Raw genomic sequence first — 20,160 nt, 5'->3', positions numbered from 1 at the left:
AGATGAATTTTAGTGGAACAAAAGCTATTTATACAAAGCCACCTTCTGTGTTGCAAGAACCGATGGCTATGCTGCAGGGTGACCCCTCTTCCCAGGGCCTTGCTGGGTGGCAGGGCAGTGAAGATGAGGAAGCCTGTTGGGGTCTCCCCCCCCCTGCCGTGTAGCCCTGGGAGAGGGGCCCTGGGGGGGAGACACGGGGTTTCCCTGCCCCTGGTCAGCCTTGTTCCCCATCGGTTGCTTTGTGTTCCCCTGTGGGGGAAGGACCCTGGGGTCCCATGACTCAGGGAGTTCCTGAGCAGAGCCCCGGCCATGCGGCTGGAGAAATAAACATCTCTCTGAAACATCTATCCAGAATCCGTCCATATATTTCCTTTCCACGGGACTCCTGGTTTGATATATGCTTGTTACAGAAGCCCAGGCTTTTTCCTGCTCTGACACAGCACAGAGCACCCCAGGTGCACTTCCTGGCTATGTCTGAGGTGCTGGCAGGAGTACTGCCCACTGGCTGCCAGGCCACTGCTTTTTCCACAGTCAAAAAAAGGAAGCTCTGTGAAAACCAGGCTCACAGTATGGGGGGGTGGGATGTATGCACTGGACTTGGGGGGAAGCACATGGGGGCTTCTTTTCTTGTTCATCTCCCCTCAGGCTTAGCAGAAAATATTTTTCTCACATCCCTGGCTGTCCATCTGGCTGCTTTGGTGTGGGAGAAAACACATGCTGAAGCCCATACCATTTGCATGGATTTAATGCAAATACCAAAGCAGAATTTCAGGAGTTGGTTAAGTGTGGGTTTTTTTCTAAAAGGCTAATGTAATCTTCTGCAGTGTGTGATTACATCTTCTGGCAAAGCTTGCTTGATTAAGCAAATCCCATTTCTGGGATTTAGGGTTTTATGCTAGCATCTCTCCCAGCTCAGTGAGTTGGCATAGGAAATTCTGTTTACTGTCTTCTCCAGTACATTTTGTCCAGCATGGAGTCTGGAGGTGGTGAATATGCACACTAACACTCTGACTGTCTCAGCCACTCATGTAAATGAAGAAGTCACATTCAAAGAGTTAAAAAAAATCTTATCATCCACAAGTTACTGCAGGTTTCCTTTGAACATCATATTCAGTTTTCACTGGCAGAGTGATTTAAAAGGTCATTTTCAAAAAAGAGCAACATAAAAATGTTCTGGGAAGTCCTTGTTGGGACACTGATCAGAGCAGTGATGCTCTGCATTCTCCGTCCATCAGTCCAGTCCACGTGTCGCCTCCTGTGCACAGGAGGAGCGTGGTAGGTGGTGGCAGCCAAAAGACAGCTACCTGCAAAATTCACCCACTGAAATGGAGGGGAAGGCTGGCCAGTGGTGGTCTGCCTCAGCACCCCCCATTTGGCAGTGCCTGCTTTACTGAGCCATGCTCCTGTAGAGCCTTGATGTTACAGGGTCAAGTCTCCCTTGCAGGTGGCTTTCATGTATCAAAGGCTGGTGCAGTAGGGGCATGCCAGAAGCTGGGCCTCTGCTTGCTAGCTGGAATTTATTCTTGATGCTCAGGATAGCTTTCACTATGTTGATATTAGTTATTTAAAAAAACTAAGCCAACCAGCTTCTGTCACAGCCCTGCTGTGTGACCAGGGCAAAACCTTTACTAGCAGACACTTTGAGATCTTTTATGGAACTCCCCTGGTGGGCAGACACCTCTGGCTTATTGGGCCACTTCACTCTCAGAAGTGATTGTTTAAGGTATGCTTTAAAGTCAGGGCAGGACCCGGTTTTGCAGCACCCTTGTGTAAGACTGGCATTATCAGACACTTGAAAGATTTGCTCTTTTAAATTCCTTTTTAATTAGTCTCTAAATTCTTTCAGTTCAGCCTTGTGAACCAAGCCTGGGTGAGGCTTTCAGATATGTGCCAATCCATCCATGACACGTATCTCCAAGGGAGAACAAAGTATTGAAGGACAGTATTAGATAAAAAACCAGGTCTGATCTCTCACAGGTAGTGTGGAGTCCCAGCAAAAAGCATAAAATCCCACAACAATAGCAGAAAAAAGGTGGAAACACCATCTCTTACTGATCTGTTGTTCACCTGCTTCAAAAGTTGTGTTAATCTGAGAGGCCAGCAGATCCTTTCAGATTTTTTTTCTTTTATACCAGAAACATAGGTCAAACTCTGGGAAATACTGATAGATTTCAGTCTAGTGTCACATGAAGCAGGTGCAGGTGCAGCCAGCTCACTGTTCTGTCCTGTGGGTACTTAGGAGGACAGCACAAAGAGCTTTAGTTGCATTAAGAAATGTTTGATGTAATTAACCAGCTTCTTGTTTGGAATGGGTCTAAGGTTGTCCATCTTGTTTTTCCTTATTTTTAAACCAGTTTTCACTGTGAAAGATACAGTGATAATCAAAGAGACCTAGAACTGTGAGCTGACAGTCTACATCCCATCCTGTTTTTCCTGAAGTTAAACTTTGAATATTAACACTATCTCAATTCACTGTACTTAAACAAAGGTTTCTAAGAGTGGGGATTTTTTTTTTCTTTTTTTTTTTTTTTTTGCATGTTCCTTCTTTTATGAATAAATAAATGCTGTGGACACTTTTATGACTGATACAATACTTAAATGTGCTTCCACAGTTTCTACATGGCAGTGGCTGTGGTAAGAGGACTTGTATAGTTTGTGCAAATGTTTGTACAGAGAAAATCACATCTTAATAATTACTTTTCATGTAATGCAATTTCCTGAGCACCAACATTTTTATCTAGTATGCTTTTGCTGAGTAGGATGCCACCACTCATGGCAGGAAAAACTGGGATAATTCGAACAGGTCTGACAGGATCAGGACTCAGAAATGCAAGTCAGCCATTGGAGGCAAGATGCAGAGCCAGTCGTGGATGATGATGAAGTAGTGACAAAGCTTCTCTCTATCACAGCTTGTCAGCAAATGACAGGAGGATGTCATTATTTGTCTCTTGCACTTATAATCTCAAAATTAAACCCTCATAAATAGATGTATATCTTCTGGTAGCTGTTTTCCTGATTAGAGTGGTGTCACTTCCATTCCCAGAACCTCTGCCCACTGGTATCTTATAGTCTGATTGGTTATTTTGAGCATATTATAATCATATTTGACTTTTTAAAAAAATATATATTCCCTTGTGCATTAGAGATTAGCAATTTGATTTAGATAATCAGATCTTGTCCATATATTCAAATAATTCAGGAGAGTTTCTCCTGGTCGGATATGACAATATAGGGTAATGGATTTGCACAATTTTTTAACGAAATCTGAAAACATTTGGATATCTTGAGTCAGAAAGATCTCTGACCTGAAATTTAATTAAGGAGTGGAAAATAGGAAAAGTGGGTGGATGCGGGAGAGGATTAAACAAAAAAGAAAATCTCTGTTCATTCAAGATTTTGGTCCTGTTAAATGGTGTAAAAAGCTCTTGTCACAGAATAGTTGAGCCTTATAAATGACATAAATTTGAAAATTAGGAAGAGTAGAAAATGAAAACTCAGTAATTTGACTTCTTTCTTCATTTTTAAGAAAAATGAGCAAGCTGCAGGGAAGAATAAAAGACAGCTGAAGTCGAAGGAAGCACATTTGTAGCCATCTATGTCCTAATGAGTAACATTAGGAAACCATATGTAAGTATTTAGTCTTGACTGTAATGGATTGAATACATTTGGTCTTGTCTGGACAAAACAAGCCCAAATCTATCAAGTACATGGGTACTTGAAAAAGCAGTTGGAAATTCTGATTGCTACAAATGGAAACCAAAGAGCCATGCTCAAATGCTTTCACCTCAGATGAGGTGAAAGTTTCAGTTCCACTATCAGTGCTTACCAGACAGGTGAGAAATAAATCTGCAAATGACATCAGTTATTCTTAAATACTTTGCCTGATGTGTAGTAGTTCACCATTACTGTAATGTTGCAAACCAACTTCCTTAAGAAAAAATATTTAAGAAAATTATTTGCAAACCAACTTCCTTAAGAAAAAATATTTAAGAAAATTATTTGCGTTCTTGTGGTACAGAATATTAGATTGTATTGGTACACTTCAGATCTTTGTAAGGCTTTGACTTGACTGCTCTGAGAAGGGGCTTTGGACACGTGCAAGTTATGCCAAGTTAAAAATCCACATGACCTGAGTTAGTCAAGAGTTAAAGAGCTTTTAGCAGAGAACAGAGCATTGACCCAAATGATATGTGTCCAAGTAAATACTTCAGTTCGATCAGTAGCTCAAAGTGAAATACAGACCTCTTAGCAGTGGGGGCAGTCTGGTGTGTGTTTGTCTTCAGCATGCGTAGGAGATATGCACTTCCCAGTTCTGACAGGCTCCCAGCCAGAGCAAGAGGTGATGCTAGATTAAGTGTAATTTTGTGTTTAGTCTCCCATAGATGGAGAGGACCTGCTATGATCCAGCATTTGTCTCAGGCAAGTGGAAGGACCTGATGAGGTGCATGTACCAACGCCATGTAACACTACAAACAAAACTGCCACTGAAAGTAATGCTCTTAGAAAGAAGTAATAGCAGTGACAAGTTTGACTGGAAAAACTGTAATTGAGGGAGGTCTAGAATAAGCAGTGTTATCAAATTGGTTTTCCTCAACAGCTAATCCAAATTTAACTAAGATCTCTAGGGTTCAGACTTCATTATCACCTATTGCAGGCTGAACACATCTATCCTAGACTCGGTGGAGATTTGATATAACACCTATTTAGAGAAGTAATTTACAAGTGTAAGTCTTATCTGTATGGCCAGAGATGTTCATAATTTGCTTAAAGATGTTTGCTTTGTATTTGTAAAGATTGAATTTGCTATCAGGGTATTAGACTGGCAGTGACTAAGTCTTGGCATACTTCTTTGGAGAAAGAATCTCTTGGCCTTGTGTTTTCAGAAAACTGAATGTTGTGTCCCTCTTTCTCTTAGTTGTAGATATAAAGTGGGAGTCTGAACATGTGTGTGTTTTACAATCCTGTAAGCAAACCAGATTTTTCAGAATAGCATCATACTAAGAAATCTAATAGTTTTTCTACACCTCCAAAGACACACATATGGCATCTTCCTGTCCCTGCCAGAGCGTGTGTGCTGTGCTCCTTCCCTCTTGCATGATTTTATGGAAAAGATCTTGTCTGAAACTTTCATTCTGTGGTTCTTTAATCCATCCCTCCCCTGAATGACAAAATTCTTCTGCCAACCAAACTGCCCTGAGTAATATCCTTGTGGTTTTATACACTTTGAGAGCTAAGGATGGGTGAGATAGAGGTGAGGGCTGTCTCAGATGGATGGTGTACATCCAAAGATACTGCAAGTTAATGGAATTGCTGTGAAATTACACCAGTGAAAGTGAGGTTTTCTTCGGTACTTCTAAAATGTTTGTGAGAATAGTCTGAAAGTATTCATTTTTCATGTGGCCCTGACAAATAATGTCCGGATCTTTACTTGCCGTAGATGTGAGAAAAAAAGACGGTAAGGCCTTTAAAAAATGAAAATCAAGTAGGATCACAAAGATTGAGAAAGAGAAGGATCTCCAAAGAAAAAATCAATAAACCATGTCATATAAACCACTTACATGGAAGTGATAAATCTCTCTACATCTGTTGACCAGTGTACAGACTATGAGTTTTGGCCTTCACATTTGAGTTTGTGTACACTAAGTACATGATCCCTTAAGTAAAATCTAAAGGTATGACTTGTTAGAGATGAAGTGAAATGGCACAGGCAGGCTCTTCCACCACAGACTCAAGATTTCCAAGAGAAATAACTATCTTTAGTGTTCTTAATTACCTCTAAACCAAAACCCACCATTTTTTAGGCATCTATTGATGTTATTTTGTGGTTTCTAAATGTTGTACAATAAAAGACAAACGTGATATGAGAAGAGTAATGCCAAGGATTTATGTGGACTGGAAACTTAGGAGAAGTAGAAAAAGGAGGAGGAATAAAGCTGGCCTGTTGGACATTGCTCTTGATTATACTTGACCTGTTTTGTCAAAGTAGTTCTGCTTGCCTCTGGCCACAAGCATTTCCTAATGTATTTTACCATTAGATGTTGCATCCTGTACTAGATCTTGAATGGCATGTGTAGGCTGACCCCCGCACAGTTCTCTTTTCAGGCATCCTTTTGACCCTGAATAACCACCCCAGCACTGGTTTTTAAAGAATAGTGATATATGGAGTTTTGAGATGACTTACATAATTCTGCAAAAAGAGGTTCATACTGTGATACTGGCCCTGGAAGCTACTCTGAAATATGTTCTAGATATTTAAAATGTTCAGTCAAAGAACATCTGATTTTATTTATTGCCATGGAGTTGTGGGTCTCTGCTGATACAAAGCACTCTTGATCCTGCTTAAGTCCATTTGACAAGATGCCTAAGACAAATTTTATCTTATTATTAGATAAAAGGAAATAGTATCCTTAAGAATTGTTATTAAAAGAAGAGGTGATTGCTCATTTATAGCTTTCTTATATCAGCTTAATTTTGAGTACAAAATAAAGAGTTTTACTGGTCTGTTACTATCCAGACACTGAACTGAGCACTGCTGTTCAGTTCTTCTGAAAATTATTTTGGGGTTTAGCTTCAGTGAAATGCTTTGAAACAACGTATTTTCTAAAAATGCTTATAAATTCCCTCTAGAAGTCACCCTCTTACTTTGCTGTTTCATGTTACAAACTCAAATATGTCAATTTGGAAGAGGTGTATCTTTGATTGTTCATTACTCAAGATAACCCTTGCCAAAGTCCCCAAAAATTTAAGAGCAAGAAAGAGCCCTGAGAGGTGGGGCACCAGGATGACTACCTAGCCCTGATGATCATCTCAAGGCTGACCTGGTAGGACTGGCTAAAAGGGTGAGATAGGGCCCCTGGGAGATTGCCAGTAAGTCACCAATTAGTACTAATTGCATGGGAAAATACTGTAAGGCTGCGATGGTTCATTCAGGGACTGGAATGGATTCATAGCTGTGCTGCACCCAATGGCTGTGTGTCCCTTGGTATTTACTTCAAGAAGAAAACACATTGTTGCTTGCTGCTCCATTCACTTGCAGTGTTTTAAGATCTGAACTATAATTAATGTGGAGGAACATGAAACATCTCACATCAATCAAAGAGCTTGGCTTGGGAATATTGGAGTTAAATTGTAGTATTCTAATTGGTTTCAGCAGGGATCATCACTGTCTCATCTTGAGCCAGACATTGCTTCTCATTTTCTCATAGGAAAGAAAACAAATCTGAAGTTGCATGAAATATATGCACATGATAGTCCTTTCAAAACAAGAAAACTATGGCCATCTGATTTTAAAAGGGCTTTTGCCTCTCTGATTTCCAAGGAAAGCTTTGCAGAAAACTGAGATTTAAGCTGCTGCTGTCTTCTCCTCTGCCTACTGACAGCTGTAAACATCTGCTGAGGATGTAGTTTATTGTCTCATCCTCTTTGTTGCTCATGAAGATCGTGAAGCATCGTGCCTCCTTGAAAATTAAACTGGTGATGCTGAGGGACAGGAGCGAAGAGCCAGCATGCTCAGAGGCTCCTGAGTGCGGTTACGGGGGGGGGGGTCGAGAGCAGCTGCTGTGTCTGTGCTCTGTCCCGGGAATCACGCCCAGGCAGGCAGAGGCGCTTTCCTGGGAAGTTTGGAGAGGCAGGTGGCAGCAGGCGGGGTGGGAAGGGCATGTTGCTCTGTCAGCGCACTGCGATTTCTCCTCTTCGTCTTGCTCTCGGAAAGGCAGACAAGGCTTCCAAGTCCTAAATTGCATTTTGTCTAACTCCTCCCCTATTCCGGCTGCTTGCTCATGCAACCACCCACGGATCCGAAACAAAAATGTGTGAAGCGAGGCAGGGAGTGCTCTTGCCAGTGCAGATTCCATCTCCCCTCCAGGCGCCCGGGTGCCCGTCGTGCGCTGACACTGTCTCACTCCTGGACACAGCGGAGCTTTGGCTAATCATAAAGACATAAGCATTTTTCTCCCATTCGTTCTCGTCACCCTGTAGTCCAAGAAGAAGAAGAACAAAAAAAGAGAAGTGCGGATGAGCGTGCCTTTGTGGCACTGCTCGTTCGGCGGGCTGACAGAGGCGGCATTGTTCGCAGGCTGTGCCCGGCCTGGCAGCCAGGGAAGGTGGCGATCCGCGCCCTGCATACGGAATCGGTGAGCGGCCGGACAGGGGCCGAAGCGCCGGGAGCTGCTGCATTAACACCCGGAGGGAGTTTCAGAGCCCTGCTAAAACAGCTTCTCCTGGTATCTTCTGCACAATGCAAAGGGGGTCTAGGATGAGGAGTCCTTGTTAATCAAAGGTAATATTTTTATCTTTAGAGTAGCAAAAGATAGTGGCAATTGCTGCTATTGGTTGTTTGTTAAAATAAGAGTGATACAACAGGGAGGAAAGTTATGAAGTCCTCTGTACTCCTTGGGAGAATAAAGCTTCATGGCGGCATCGTGCTGAGGGTTATTGAAGTTTGTCTGTTCCCCTATATGTGGGCTTAGTTTGCATTACCAGGAATAAGAAAATCTCTATGTATTCCCGTCAGAGGAAGAAAAGACTATTTAGTTTCCTTCTCCATCTTACTTTTTAAGCCAAAAGTTACTATTTATATGCAATATTAAATTAGTTCTGCTAATAGAAATACATTGACACATAGCCATTAGGCAAGGTAAATACTTCTTCCTATTATCAGAGACAGTTCATCACCCCTCAGGGTACTCCCTGGAGTAAAAAGCATCCTGTACAGTGGTAAAAAAATTAACATTTGTTCCATATATCTCAGCAGAAAGAAAAATCATTGTTGCATTTGTTTTTCCAGCCACTTTGCCATAACTATGATTACACAGACTGTGCCAAACAGATTTACATTGTTGTGCTGGTATTTCTCATGTGCTCTTAGTACTTCAATCCTATTTTTAGTAGGTTTTAAATGACTATTTTTTTGTAGTTTCTAAGTAAAGATATATTTTTTCTGAGTGTTTGCCGTTCATATTGCTGTCTGTTCTTCGTGGTTGTTAAGTCTGTTTTTTGAGAGTGTGTACTACTATTTGGGGATGATAACGAACATGGTCTTAAAAGCACAAGCCTTGTGGCTGTTGCTCATTTTGTGTGCCCAGGCTGACAAGTTTTGGGGCTAATGGGCTCAGCTGCATTGAAGACCACACAGAACTCTAGATCTGGAGCTCTTAATGACACAAGTGGTGTTTGAAAGGTTTTTGCTAAGAAGAGGTTGAAATGAGGAGAGTGCAGTTTGTTTGAACTGAAGAACTTTGCTCAGTTCTGCCTGTGCAACACTGTTTGTTCTGTGCAATTTGGGAGAACACAGCTTGTACCTCCTGTTTGCCCAAAGGCACGTAGCAGCCCCAAAGGACACGTGCTGCTTTTGTGCTCCTGTTCAGTTTTAATCTTTAGGGAGCAACTGTTTCAAAGAATAAACACATTGCCTTGTAGGAGAAGCTCCAGGAAACATCCTGCCAGTGACAGCGGCAGCCGCTGCCCATCATCCTGGACGTTCCTCTGCCAAAAATGGCGGGGCTTTGTGAGCTGGCCAGCCAAAGGCTGGGAGCTGCAAACTCTGTATTCCCTAGGATGGCCATAGGAAATCACGTTTCAAAGTGCTGAGTGAAAACTGTGATGCTGCTAGCTGCTGGCTCAAAATGCAAAATCTGTGTTTATCCTGGCCCGCTCAACGCAGGGATTTGGGGCATCTCCTTTGTGCAGGAGTGTCCTGCCCACTAATCCCTACGCACCCCTCAGGCTGCTTGGCAGTGGGGCTGGGTCGGCACCAGGCGGGCAGGTAATGAGCCTGCTCACTCCCTCCATGCAGGCTTTCTCTGCCTCTCCTCACTGAGGGAGAGGGAAACTGAGGGTTCCCAGTGTCCCCAGTCCTCAGCTTCCTTGGTTGGGCAGCAGGCTTGGATGATGCTGGATTCCACATCCTGCCATTTGGGCATCAGCATTTTAATGGTACCCTTTGCATCAGGGAGACAGGTTCCAGGCAACACCTGCTACAGTAAAGAAGGACATTTTAAAGTAATAGTAAGCATATTTAGACATGCCTAATAGGTTTTTAACCTGTTGAATGAGAGATATTTATGGGCATTGCCTCCATGAGAGAAACAAGTGAGACCCTATATTAGATCCTCTGTCTTTCAATGATTTTCTTAAGCTTGTTGGGGACAAGCAAGTGTGGAAATCCCAAGTCAGAGTTTGTCTGCGTAAGCAAAAACATGAAACCAGAAAAATTAAGGGGGTTGCAATTTCCAACAGTTTTTCAGTGGATGCTTTACTAAAGGCAAATATTAGGAAATAAAAATATAAATGGATAAATGTGGTTTAGGTTAAATCAAAATTGGTTATTTATTATTTTTAATACACTGCTGCTTTAAACTGGTGTAGAGCCTGTTATTTTTCTTTTACTGGTGGGTTTTAACTGGCAAAAAAAGTTTCAATTGCTGTTAGTTTAGAAAAGTGGAGTAAATACATGTCCCCCACAAAATAATCCCACATAATATTTATTTGCTAGATGTTCCATGCCTCACTTATACAGAGACTTTTATAACCCATTTCCTCCAGAGTATATGACACTAAGGGGGCAGGGTCAATTTAAAATAAACAGCTTTTGCTTGCAAAGTCGACTTCAGTCTATTGTATATGTTTCTGTAAACAAAAAGATGCAGCAGAGTTTGGGATGGATAAGCACAGGCAGGGGTTTTGAGATAATGTCTTAACCAGTGCTCCATCTTTTTTTCAGCCCAGAAGCTTTTGCTTCCTCACTGGGAGAGCCTGTATGAAGACCTGTGTGGGTGATGTTGTAAGGTAAGGAATACACCTTAAGTGTGTTTAGTTCTTAGTTTTGCATTGCTGCAGAGTTTCTGTGTGAGAAGTTGCTACACTCTGTATCTAATTTCTTCTCAGAGAGACTTGTGTGTGGTTCTCTGTTGTTTGGTAGTAACAAATAAATGAGGAAGACTACCATTTACTGTGTAGATGGTGGTATGTCTTAAATGATGTTGAATTTCAGTTTCTCTCCTACAAGCCTCAAACTGTCCCTTTGGGGAAAGGCTCATGCTGTGTGACTGGAGGACCTCTTGGTGCAGCATCACTCGCTCTGTTTTATTCATCTTGGTAGTGTTACATTAAAACAGGAGCGTGCAGTGTGTTTTCTGATTCCCAGAAATACCATCACTCCATGGCCTTTCCCTGCCAGCTTCAGTGTCACCTTTTCTTCCCCACTCTTCTCTGTCTGGTAGCAGCCCCCCATCTTCTCTGTTCCTCTGCAGACATGGTGCACTCGAGGCTTTTATCCACAGGCAGACTGATGATCAACAAACAGCACTCTTCCTACCTCCACTCACAGGGCATGTGTTTTACTCTACCTCACGCACTGAGTGACCAAATAAATTGTCAGTAAATGAAGAATCTATTTGAAATATATTGATGAGAAAATGTGGAACTCTTCTGATTTGGGGTCCTAAAAGACAGGCTTTCATGCAGTGCTAGGCAGTTCACACAGCCTGCATGCATATTACAAAGTCCAGCAGTGTTAGTATAGTATAACTGTGCTGCATGTTTCCTTAATCTGCTTGTTTAGAGACACCTAGAATATTCATCTTAATTATTTCCACTGCATACTAGGTAGAGGAGGAAATACCACGGAGAGCCCTGTCACTGGGAAAATGCATCATTTGAATGTGTAATGTAAATATTTTAACTAACCAAATGTAAACACTGTTTTTGCCTTTAGGATGGGAAAAGGCTGTCACAGTCAGAAATGAGCTGACATAAGAGTGACCCTGTATAGATGAGATACAAAATTGTGTTCACACATTTTGGTAATCAAAACAGAGCCCTTAATGAATTGCCTAGTGTGAAAGGAATTACAAACACAAATGTGCCTGACACAAGGCATTCGGAAGTTGCTGCTGTATTAATCTTAGAATGAAGGACTTTTCAGGATTCATGGGGATCTGAGGTCTGTGGGGAGGATGATGGGAGATGAGAGATAAGATGATGAGAGATGTGCTATGGTGAGGGCTAAACAAAGGCTGGAAACTCTCTGGAGGGAAGCATAAACTTGTAAATGTGCTCTGAATATCAATGCTCCTCCATGCCCCTGACTATGAGTTGTGTTCACCGTGCCAGGACAGTCAATTCAGAAGTTTTTCAAGGGTCAGAAGATGGTAGAAGCAACAAATATACTAGATACAGCAAGAAGCACCTTATTTCATTCACAGATGTCCTGTGGTTTTTCAGCTGGTAGATGAAAGGAAAGCAGAGTTCTTAGGGAGCTCAGAGTGGTTGCTCATTAGCTCTGCCTAAACTGGATTCATAAGTACGTGAAGACTTATGTTCAAGTGGTGCTTGATAGAAACCAAGCATGTGGCTTAACTTTTGGTACTGAATGTGGTCCTGAAAAGCAGCATAGAATCCAGAATCCTCCCAGATTCCACTTGACTTCATTGTGCAGTAAATGGTCTTTGGGTGATCATCAGATTGTTAAACAGAAGAAACATCTGGAGATGATTTCATTGGCTGTATGTTCTAGTCCATGAATTGTTAATGTCAGAAGAGGAAGAAACGACACAGAGGATTTGTCTAGACTCTGTGGATTGCAAGAAACTAGTTAGATCTTATTTCTGAAGCCACAGGTACGTGCAAATGCCCAAGCAAGTAAGCTTTCATTACTGGAATTGCTGGGGGATTTTTCAAAGTTGATTTTTGCTTGTATTACCAACAATGGATAATATATTAACATCTGCCTCACATTTGCTATTTCTTTGTTCTAACAGCTGGAAATTTACATTTACACATAGGCCTTAGAGCTAAAAATGTCATTCCCTAGGTTAAAAACCCAAAATTATTTTTGTTGTTCTCCTTGATAGGAAAGGAGAACTGAAAACACAAGGAAAAGACAAAGGGGAAGGGTGGCCCCCAGATGATTAATGCTCTCAGTTGGAGCAAAGATTAATCATGTATAGTGTAGCCTTAAAAGTGTCATTGTCTGCCACTACTACAGCAATTTAACTATAGCCAAATGAGCAAATCTATTAAATTATCTAAAGAAAGTAGGAGAAGCCAAATATTAAATGTCATCAGTGAAGAGAAAATGCAATGGCATTTTTTTCAGTACAGAGGAAATTAAGAGCCCTTCTTGGGTGGATGAGAAGTGTTTTGCATTGATGAGAATAACTTTAACACTATCACAGAATCAAACTTGTGTTGCTAAAAAATCTAATAATTTTGTGCAATAACTTCTTGTAATTATTCTCTTGAATACAGATAATCGAAATCTCCTTTATCTCCCAGACAGATGTATCAATTTTCATGGGAAAGCATGAATACAGTCAAAAGTAAGAACTTCATTTTTTTTCCTTTATGAGCAGGAAGCTCATATACTTTTGCTAAAGGGCTGTATTGCGCCCTTTTAAAAAAAAAAAAAAGCATCTAAAATTAGATTCTATGTTTTAGCACAGGGAAAAAGGTAGGAACAGATTGCTCTGTAGTGCTGAATTCACAGCATCATTTTTCTAAAATAAAGTCACATTATTTGAAAGCTGATAGAGAGGGAATTTAAGAGAAGGGAAGTGCAGTTGAAAAATTTTTGGACGGAGATTGTCAACTTCAGGGCGGAAGGGAATTAGATAAAAGGATCTATGAGAGTGGGAATAATAATGTGAAGAGGAACAGACTGTGCTGGTGATATCTTTTGGCCAAGGTTTTGAAAAGAATTCAGAATATGATCTGCGATCTCTCTCTTTGAGGAGGGGAATGGGAATTTTTCCATTTACAGTAAAGTCAAGTAAGAATGTCACTGCTCCAGCTGTTAAAATATTTTGAAATCTACTTCAAACTGATTATTTATTGCAGCATTAAAATATAGACTATTGTGGACAGAAGAAAAAGAGAAATTGGAATCAATCCCAAAAAGTGGGTTGAAACATAATTTATGCTTCCCTGGGAGGGAATGGCACTGTTAGTCCAGTTCAGCTCATTCCAACCCAGTTCTCTGAGAGACTGTTTTTTAGGAAGCCTCTTTGGATACATATAGCTGGAAGTTAACAAATCTTAATGTTCAAATCTGCAAGGGAAACTTGGAAAGTCAAAGCCAGGGGTAAATAGGATGCATATTTTGAGGCTGAAAGTGCCACCTGAGTGTGACTTTACAAAGCACGTGGGGGCCGTGGCATCCCAAGCATCTCTGGCATACACTTGAGAACAGACTTGTGTAAGGCAGAGTTTCTGCAGAAGGTGGATGGACTACATGGGCTGCTCCTGTGCCTGCAGCTTTGTCAGAAGCCACTTTTTCATTGTGGTACAGAGCAGTCCACTCTCTTTGCCTATTCAGTCATTTCTATGTAACACAGTCTTCACATACATATCTACATATAACCAGTTCCAGATGAACAGCAGTAACTTTCAGCATTAGGTAAATGTCTGTGAAATGAATTTGCACTTGTGCTGTTTGGACTATCAGTAGCCTTGGACAATCTGCTGTCATCACACTGACTTGGGTTCTTAGTTTTGCTCTTGTGGCACAGCCAATTCCCTTCCAGTTTATGTGAATTAAAGAGAGTATGCTCTAATAATATTTTATATTTACACAGCACATCTCATCCCAGAGTACTTTATAAATCAAGTATATTCAACACCTCTGACCTTTCACAGTCCCTTCAGAGCCAAGAACAAGTATTTTACAAAAGCAATAAAACTATTGGAATTTTTTTCTCTGTAACACTGGGGGGAACTCATTAATTACAGAATGAATTTTATGTTCCCTAAGCTACAGCTTCAGTTTGTAAAGACCTTTATTGAAAATTTCTTCAAGATAAGATGCATGATCCTACATTTTGTGTATACCATGAACAAAGAGCTAATCCATCCTTTTAAGACTGGACCCCTGGAAGTATTTCACTTTTGCATCTAAATGAACATAATAGTGTCACTACCTCTATACCTTGGCTGTCATTTTATCACTAAATTGTCACCTCTTCCTGAAGGATCTGCCCAAAATGCTATAATCTGTATTCCCCTTCAGCTGTTGTGGATCCTCTCATCGCAGTGTGAGAAATACAGCAAAATAGATGCATCAGAAAACCTATTTACTTGCTTTTGAGGAATTCAAATGTAACTGATCCTTGAGGTATCAGGCTGAAGAAATTGAGTATGTCTGTGCATTGGGTCAGCATATGCAGAGGAGGGATGAGCAAGGCCAAAGGAACAAGGAGGAGGAGGAGGGTGGCGATGAATTCATCTTCCTGGCATTCAGTGCCTCTTCCTGTAAATATTAGGAGGATGACCCAAAGCCTGTGGGTATCAGTTACTGTCTGTCCCTGCAGCACTGGGTCAGGGAAGGAGAGTGTGAGGTCCTTTGTCTTCCCAGGGCATCCTTTGTGCACAGAGGCTCATCTTATGTGCAGGACTGCCTCTACCTTGGTGGGGTCAGATTCCCTCTACTTTGAGAAAAAGCTCCAGAGGAGTTGCTTTCCTGGATTTTAAAGAAGAAAATAGATATGTGTATATATATATATATATATATATATATATATATACTGTTCTAGTGCAGTCTTTGCCAGGCCATTTTGTGGGTTAATTTGGGCCTTATTTAATCTGTTGTTTTAAACAGAAGGACAGCAGCATTTTTATTTTAGTTGTACAGTTCAGCAAATGGATTACAAAACCACAGTTAACTGTGACTGTTATGGATGGTAACTCAGTAAATAATAGATTAAAATAATCTTTAAGTTTTCAGTGTATTGTTTTGCCATTTGTCTCTCTTTGTAGCTTGGCTGGATTTAATGTAGTTTATTCCATTTAGGAGCATTACTGAGACAAACCCCATTAAAGCAGGCATTATAGTCCTTGTTTTGATTAGCACTCAAGGCCACTAGATAATGATGCTTTAAAAAAAAATCTTGTATTTTTCTCATGGTCATTAGCACTGTGATCATTGCCAACCTTCATACAACAGTGTAAGTCTTGTCTTTTTTTTCTAAATCTCAGAGCCAATTGTGAATGTCTGTAATATAGTCTCTGACATTTGAACTGTAACATTTATCTCAAAAATAACGGTTCTTGCTCTTTCAGTGCTCATACTTGCAAGAAACTGCATCTTTATATGACAGTCAAAAACGGTCATTAACTAGCTAATATTTTTCAAAGCTCTTTTATTGAGGTGATTTTTTGGTTTTTAGTTTTATTTTGTGGTCAGGCTTTCTAGACATTCAGGTATGTACATGTTCTTCTCAAACAACACCCTGACCAGAGAAAGACATTTGCACCACTCCTAACAATACCAGACCATTTTAGCCCTGGACTAATATGGGCAATTAAAATAATTTCCACACATCATGTTTAAACCAGTGACATGCAATTCTGGGACAAAGCCTCTCAGCACCTCTTTCCAATATTCGTCTGCACTCAGAGGATAAGCAGCTGCTATTACATGCTAATGTCTTTTGAGGGTGAATGGCCATTTTAGGGTATGTTATTAACTCTGTGCAAATCAGTGCATTTTCCATCTTGGTGTACAGAGTTGACTTCACATGCTGTTGTTCCCTTTGCAGGTTTTAGTTCTGTTAACCAAAAAAAAAAAAAAAAAAAGAAAGAAAAGAAAAGAATGCATTTGATGAGTTTGGGTCGGCATCTTGAAGGATGGGGAATGTCCACTTGTAATTACATGCTTGGGCTGTGGGGACCAGACCTCTCACCTTACAGGCTTGTGAAGTTGCAGGTCTTTAAGGGCAGAAGGCCAGCCAGGACAATTAACATTTTTAATAACACAGCTGACTTATTTTACTTCTTTGCTGTGTTTTACCTACTGTAGGTGTGCACTGGGGTACCTGGAAAGAGACACTCACTCTAGTGTTTGTCTTTTATTCTTACAGACCCAAGTCACCCTGTGTTCTCACTAACTTGCCAGGTCCAGGTGCGGGAGCCCAGCAGACTCCTGAGGTCCTTTGAGTTGCTCAGTGAATCCTCAGAGCAGGCTCAATGCTTGTTTGCATGAACATACTTCTTTATTGAAATAAAAATTCTCGCTTTTCCCACCCTCCTCTTCTGAAAAGGAAAAGAATGAGTGCACACACACACACACACAAAAAAAAAATGGTATACCATACAGAGCTTTAGCATGGACTTGCTTTGGCTTAAGACTGGCTTGTTACTGCCGACAGTGGGCTTCTTGCTATGGCCATGATCCCCCAGCCCCTGCTCCAGCATTTAGGGGACTCATGTGGGATGAGTGGCTAGGAGTGCCAAATGTATAAAATACTAATTTTTGTTGAACTGTTTCATGATTCTCCAAACCTTCTAAGCACAGAAACCTTTTTTATCTTATTGCAGCCCAAGCCACCTAATCTGTACTCTTCTGGTTTGGGCATTTTTAAATTAATTTTGCTCACTAAGGCATTGAGTTCTGTTCTATTCCTACTATTTGTTTTGTCTAGCCTTGCTCAGAGTAGATAATTAATGCAGTAGTTAAAATACCATCATCTTAATGCTCTTTACTATGGATGAAAAACCTGCTTGTCTCAGAAGCAGTTATACATGAACCATGCAGAAGAATGAGCTCCAGAGTGGAATAACCCTGAATTCAACCAGTCACCACACCAAACTGATTTTCCCTGTTATTATTTTTACCTAAATAGTTGCTGCAGTTGAAAGGCATCTTCTAATTTCTGAAACAGAGGAGAGAACTGGATCTCTGGAAGATCTTTTAAAAAAATCCATTTTAAAAATATGTAAATCCTCACTTGTGAATTCCTGATAAATGCAGAATAAATTCCCACAGTTCATAATTTCTCGTTATTTATTTAATTTATACACTATTATAACTGTGAATGAGGCTTTACAAAACCACAGGGACACAATCTTTGCCCTAAAGAGATTGTAGCTGAAATTAGACACAACATATAACCAATTACTTCAATAGACAAAGCAGGATTACACCAAATAAAAATGGTTCATGTTGCATATCTTGTGTACATTGTAAGCTTGTAATAATACAGTTGTTTGGAAAAGACCTCTTTGTGCCCCTGAATGTGGTGATTCGTAACAAAGCTCTAGAATAAAGCCATCATTAGTGTTTGCTGGTTTAAACCAGAAAACCTGAGGCACTAATGACTAATTGTTGCTTTCCTACAGGCAATTTAATTAAAGAGCTGGATTTAATGGAGGATGTATTCAGTATTTATTTCTAGCTGCTGTGGCCTCCAAGGATCTTCAGTCCATTTTTAGACCCATCTTGAAGATATTGTTTGCCTGGTGTGTTTTATTGTATGGTGAAGGTAGAGCCTCTTGGAGGCTCTAAAAGGACACCACACTTTCTTCCCCCTAATCTTGGGCACACAGTGAATAATAAGATTTCTCTGAATTTTAAGTAAAGAAGTGTCTTCATACATACAGAGTTCTTTTCCTACTATTTAGTTACAAGTGCCAGTGTAATATTTTGTTTCCAGGAATAAGCCATAATTGTGCAGTACATCATTGTTTAAGTGTTCCTTGGCAGAAGAGGCTAACATCCTCATGTAAATACTGCATGTGCTTGTATCAAATCCTCAGGCTTTATTTTGACATTTGAATATCTAGACCTTATGCTTGACAGGACTTTAGCTAATGAACTAAGGTTCATCCACTATTTCCAGAGCTCTGCTAGTATAGAGCTCATCTCATCCCCTCTCTGGAGGAGGTAAAATGTCAGTGGTGGGAGCAGTGTGGGCTGGGTGAGGGGAATGAGGCTGGAAACCTCCCCACCTTCTCATCCCCTGCAGCAGGTGAGGGTTGGGGTTTTATTTCCCAGGAATATGCACAGATAAAAAGAGGATTAGGGTACCTACTTGCCTACCCCACAGGATTCTGGTGTGGCTAATTAGTCAATATTTGCACAGCTCCGAGAAAATGCTTTAAAGTGCCAATTATGAATTATAATTATCTTCTGAAGATGATTGGGAGTCCACGTTTGCATGTTGATTCGGGCCACAGGAGTGAGTCTTTCAAATAACGGCTCTTATTTAAATGCCTTACTTATTCCCTATCTCATGTTGAGTGTTGTTTTTTTAAGGATGATGAGAAACATTAGTTTACCCTCAGGAAAGACCAGGTCTGACTGTTTTTAATAATGAGTTATGTACTTAGTCACAGTAGGTAAATTTACAAACCAAGGAGGACACACTTGGAGATCGATTCTGTCTGTTCCGCAGATGATTTTACACAAAACGTTCAGCAGGACAAGCCTGCTGAAAAGAAATACTGCTAAGTAACATTGCCATAACCTGTTAATATGGTGGCAATGCCTGTTTTACACTCTGCAGAGCTCCTACTTTATTTATATCTCATCTATTTACTGACATATAATAGATTTACTCTGGGAAGAGACTCGATCATGGCAGATTTACTTTGAAGGCTGACATTTTCAGTTGCAACTTACTTTCAGAAAATAGTGACTAATCCTCAGCACTAACTGCAGGACACCTAGCTGTTTTATTAATAACAGCACACCAATATTAAACACAAAGCAAGAATAGCCTACAAAAGAAGTCCATGACTTGACTTCAAATTTTTGAGATTCCTGGAAACTTTCTGTTGCGGCAGAAATATTTTTTTATTTTTCTTAACATCTCTGCATTTTCTTGTAGCTTTAGAAATGTTGCTGGTCTCTTTAACTGGATAGTAAGAGGCTTTATTATTTATTCTACTTTTATATGAGCTAATTGGAGAAGTGTTGCCTGTAATTCAGTTTTAATATTTGAGTCTGCATATCTGTATGTTAATGTTGCATTAAATAAAAGGAAATCTACAGTTGTACATAATTCTACAGAGAGAAGAAAATTCTGCCTCCAGTTACTATACAAGAGCCATTGGGAACCAAATTGGGCCAGAAGTTCCCTGCCTGCTATCTCTTTGCAGTAACATAGAATTTTAACGGGGAAAAATTACAGGAAATAAGAACAATTTGTTTAAAAATGTTCATAAAGGGAGAATAGAGGTCTTTTGATAGTTGTTTGATAATTTCATGCTTACACGTGTTCAGTAGCTGCATGGGGACATTAAACACAACGTTGATATGAGCCCACACATTGATGCTCCAGCAGAGGGGGCTTAAATATTCATATGATGACTAGATTTCTGTTGTTTTATTTGCTTCTTTTCTTTTCTACCCAGAGTCCTAAGCACCATCAGATAATTAACATTACA

At 40.4% G+C, this 20,160-nt stretch overlaps 1 protein-coding gene across 3 annotated transcripts in view; it reads left to right on the top strand.

The window, feature by feature from the left end:
- Positions 1-20,160, top strand: part of PAG1 (phosphoprotein membrane anchor with glycosphingolipid microdomains 1) — a 112,510-nt gene that overhangs the window by 53,418 nt on the left and 38,932 nt on the right. For 2 of the 3 annotated variants that reach the window (XM_069005000.1, XM_069004999.1), the window contains one exon: positions 10,721-10,785. The gene's annotated coding sequence lies outside the window, so the exon portion shown is untranslated. Of the gene's footprint in view, positions 1-8,074; positions 8,279-10,720; positions 10,786-20,160 lie in introns of all 3 variants that reach the window. The other variant, XM_069004998.1, reaches the window with a different exon arrangement.

The sequence above is a fragment of the Aphelocoma coerulescens genome, chromosome 2, assembly GCF_041296385.1.
Source record: "Aphelocoma coerulescens isolate FSJ_1873_10779 chromosome 2, UR_Acoe_1.0, whole genome shotgun sequence".
Taxonomy (NCBI): Eukaryota; Metazoa; Chordata; class Aves; order Passeriformes; family Corvidae; genus Aphelocoma; species Aphelocoma coerulescens.
This window is presented reverse-complemented; position numbering and strand designations above follow the sequence as displayed.